The 4,438-nt window shown below is 52.7% G+C and overlaps 1 pseudogene; it reads right to left on the bottom strand.

Moving 5' to 3' along the window:
- Nucleotides 1-485: 485 nt before the first annotated feature.
- Nucleotides 486-3,441, bottom strand: LOC110130533 (zinc finger MIZ domain-containing protein 1-like; annotated as a pseudogene).
- Nucleotides 3,442-4,438: the final 997 nt, after the last annotated feature.

Here is a 4,438-nt window from a genome sequence, read left to right as displayed (position 1 = left end):
TCTTGCCCAGAGGTTTGTGCTTTTCTGTGGTGGAAGTTGCTGAGGGGAGGGGGATGAGGCTGGGCAGGCCATTCTCATTACCACCAAACACCACTTCTCTTCCAAGGGCCAGGGCTGCCAGGGTCTGGGACACCCTCTCTCAGGTTCAGAGTCATTTGGAGAAGGTTATATGCCAGGAAACAGAGAGACTGGGTTACAGTTTAGAAGCTGGAAGAATCTGAGGGGCACTGGAGGGTCATGTGGAAGCCAGCATCAGCGTGTGCCCCCTCCCTGGGCTGTTGCCCCGTCTCGAGGGTCATCCTCAGGGCCTGCTCTGGGCGTGGGCTCCAGACCAGCGCTGCCTTCACAGTGCACCCTCCTGACCCTCAGCTCTGAAAGCTGTGGCAGGGGCGGTTCAAGGGCATAGGTTCCCAGTGGGGAAGTGTGGGAGGCAGATGGGGAAGGAGGCCAAGTGGGGAGGGGTGGCTCCAATGGAGGGGTGGGCTTCAGCTGTTCTCAAAGAGATTCAGGAGATCATCGTTATTTTTGATAATCAGGTCAGATGGGGATCCAGATATGAGAGGTGCTTGTCAGGGTTTATGAGTTCTGGAAGGAGATCCAACAAAGGCTCTGGGATGTTGGAAGCTCCTTGTTCTCTGGCCTGACCCTTTATAGCTGATGAGGGGTTAAAGGTCAAGTTGCTGTATGGATGGTTGCTGGGAGCAGCTTGTGGCAGTTGCCGGAAAGGTGGGAAGGAGGAGGAGCCCCACTGTGATGTAATGGAGGCCCTGACTGGCTGCTGGGGTGTGGGACGTGCAAACCTTTGTATGGAGGGATGGGGCTGGTCAGAACTGCCAGCGTGTGGCATAGTCTCCTGCATGGGGTGGTGACTGAGGGGCTTGTCCGGGGTGGCCATATTGTTGGGCATGTCCAAGGGTTGGGAGACCTGGGGAGCCTATGCATGAAGTTGTTCATGGGCTTCCTGCTGGGGTTCTGAGGAGGAAGTCAAAATTGCCATGGCCCTCATAGTTGTTGCCTTGGCTGTTGTAGTCACTGGAGGTGGTGCTCCTGGGCAGAGATGGGAGTGGGTAGGGGGATGGGCTGGGGCCTAGGGCTGCAATTGTTGAGGGTGAGGTACCCCTTCCAGAGCCGAAAACTGGGCTCTTGTATAACACTTGGAAATGAATTGTCTGAGGAGACACATGTGTTGGCAGAGCAAGAGATTTTATTGGGAAAGGGCCCTTAGATGGAGAGCAGTAGTAGGGTAAGGGAACCCAGGAGAACAGCTCTGCCATGTGGCTCGCAGTCTTGGGTTTTATGGTGATAGGATTAGTTTCCGGGTTGTCTTTAGCCAGTCATTCTGACTCAGAGTCCTTCCTGGCCGGCCAGTTGATGTTCATCTGCCAGTCCTCAAGGTGGTCCACTGGACTGGCAGCTCCAGGTCAGACCTCCACACCAACATCAGTTGGTGGACCATGAGCTGCAGATGAAACATGTGTTTGCTGATGGCAAGGTTGTGTTTCAGGTGGAAGGGCTCAGCATCACGCTGTCCTGCATGGGGAACGTGAGACGGAGCTCATCATTGTGGTTGGCTGGGGCAACATCAAAGTATTCATATTTAGCTTGATTTGGCCTGATGGAAGGTGGGAAGGGTGTTTAAAGTCTTGAATGAGGGACATATATGGGAGGATGCTGCTTCCATAGGTCGTGGGGGGCATGGGATTTCCTAGAACAGGTGAGAGAGTTGGGAGGCCTATTGACGTTCCCTTGGCTGTAGTTGCTGTAGCTGCTTCCAGAGAAGGTGTTATTTTGTCCATTAAACTGCTCTGGATTGTAACACTGACCCATGTTGACCGGGGCGGGGGTGGGTAGGGGTGGGGAGTGGGGGTGGGGGGCAGGTACTGCTCCGTGCTCAGCTGGCTGGGCATTGGCTGCTGCCTGGGGTAGTTGGAAGAGATGAATGGCCTCAGGGTGTTGGAGTGGGGAACTGGCTATTTGGTCCATACTGCTGGTTGCCATAGTTGGGCTCTCCAGGGTATGGCCTTTTTATACTCTGAATGGGAAGGGACTGGGGCCAGGGCCCTGGTAGGTTTGCTGGGGTATCCACTACCCATGTGTGCCAAAGGGGCTGATACTGGACAGTGGGGTTGGTTCATGCCCATGGGAGGGCCACTCATCCCCGAGGGTGTCAAGCCAGCCAGCATGCCTGTGGGGTTCACGTTGCCACCCTCCGCCCCATGGAGGCAGATCCCCCAGCCCCAGGCTGGTTCATGAATTGGCTATTAAACACGTGGGTGGGACCCATCAGTCCATACTGGTTTTCACCCTTTTTCTGTGTTTCTTGCTAGGTTATCACAGTGGCATTTTAACTGTGGCTGCTTTTGTGGCTGCCACTGCCACCACTGCAGCAGTTGCCTGCTGAGGAACTGGCCCCAAAGCCCCTACTGCCAGGGTAGTAGGACCGAGTGTATGTTCTCTGTGGGATGTAGGGCTGAGTGGGGCCAATCTTGGCCAAGAACTGCTGCTGCTGCCCTGCAAACTGTGGGGAATTGAGCCCAGCGTTGCTGGTGGCCATGCCCAATGCCATGGAGTTGCAGCCTGGATTCATGGGGTTGTTGGCATTGGCCATAGGGTTCCTGAGGACCTGGCTCTGGGATGTGTTGGTCACTCCCCAAACCGTGGTGACCACGGAGAGGGAGCCGGGAGGCTGGTTGGTGTTCTGCTGCCAAGGGACAGAGTCATAGGGGAACTACTCATCATTGTGCACCAGAGTGGGTTTCATGGCTCTCATGGAATTGAGGGGGTTGCTGCATGGGGAGTTTGCCTGGAGGGGATCACTCTGGCAACTCTTGTGATGTCAGAGCAGCAACAGGCGGCCAAGCTCCTCTCAGCAGGAGGACAGCAGGGCTGGAAGTTGCACTGGCAGTGATCCTGCCCTGGCACCCACAGTGGGCTGGGGCCAGACCCAGGTCAGCTGCAGCCGGCACAGAACAAAGGCTGCGCACAGGCAGCAGACTCCACCGGGGTGATGGCAGCGGAGCAGGGACCCGGGTGGCTCTGACAGCTAGTTCTGTGCTGCCAGCTCTGAGAGTGCTTTTGGCTACTGCACTCCGGCCCTCACACTCCCTACTGTCAGTCACTGCAGCCGCCTTCCGGCTACCCTACTCCACACATCAGTTATTCATCATCGGTCTCCAGCTTCCTGGGCGAGGCCAATCACAGGCAGAGGCTCTACTGATGGGACCGCCACTGCTGCTTAGGAGGCAGCCAGCCAGCCATGCGCCTGGGCCAAGCTACATCTCTTGGGGACGGGGATGGGGCGGGGGCACTCAGGGAGCAGGGACACATGGGGCACGCTAGGGAAACTTCCTAGAGCCCGCGACCTGGAAGGCGCTCCAGCAACCCGCCAGTGTGACTACCCACTGGGGCTGGGGGCTCCCGGTGCTGTGTTTTTGTTTCCATGTGTTCATTGCTAGTATTTAAATATGTGATTGTTCTGCAGTTTGTGGGTCCTCTGTTACACAGCTCTATGGTGGGGTTATTGGCAATCTCCTCCAACTGAAAAGGTCAGTTTTCATTCCAATCCCAAAGAAAGACAATGCCAAAGAATATTCAAACTACTGCACAATTGCACTCATTTCACATGCTAGCAAAGTAATGCTCAAAATTCTCCAAGCCAGGCTTCAACAGTACATGAATTGTGAACTTCCAGATGTTCAAGCTAGATTTAGAAAAGGCAGAGGAACCAGAAATCAAATTGTCAACATCTGTTGGATCATAGAAAAAGCAAAGAATTCCAGAAAAAAAAATCAATTTATGCTTTATCAATTACACCAAAGCCTTTGACTGTGTAGATCACAACAAACTGTGTAAAATTCTTCAAGAAATGGGAATAACAGGAGACCTTACCTGCCTCCTGAGAAATCTGTATGCAGGTCAAGAAGCAACCGTTAGAACTGGACATGGAACAATGGACTGGCTCAGAATTGGGAAAGGAGTACATCAAGGCTATATATTGCCACCCTGCATATTTAAATTATATACAGAGTACTTCATGAGAAATGCCAGGCTGGATGAAGCACAAGCTGGAGTCAATATTGCCAGGATACATATCAATAACCTCAGATATGCAGATGACACCACCCTTTTGGCAGGAAGTGAAGAGGAACTAAAAAGCTTCTTGATGAAAGTGAGACAGGAGAGTGAAAATGCTGGCTTAATACTCAACATTCAAAAATAAAGATCATGGCATATGGTCCCATCCCTTCATGACAAATAGATGGAGAAACAATGGAAACAGTGACATAGTTTATTTTGGGGGGCTCCAAAATCACTGCAGATGGTGACTGAAACCATGAAATTAAAACACACTTGCTCCTTGGAAGAAAAGCTCTGACAAATCTAGACACATATTAAGAGGTAGTGACATTACTTTGCTGACAAAGGTCTGTGTAGTCAA

Source organism: Odocoileus virginianus, unplaced genomic scaffold (assembly GCF_023699985.2).
Source record: "Odocoileus virginianus isolate 20LAN1187 ecotype Illinois unplaced genomic scaffold, Ovbor_1.2 Unplaced_Contig_31, whole genome shotgun sequence".
Lineage (NCBI taxonomy): Eukaryota > Metazoa > Chordata > Mammalia > Artiodactyla > Cervidae > Odocoileus > Odocoileus virginianus.
Note: the sequence above shows the minus strand (reverse complement) of the source record. Positions and strands in the feature narration are given on the sequence as shown.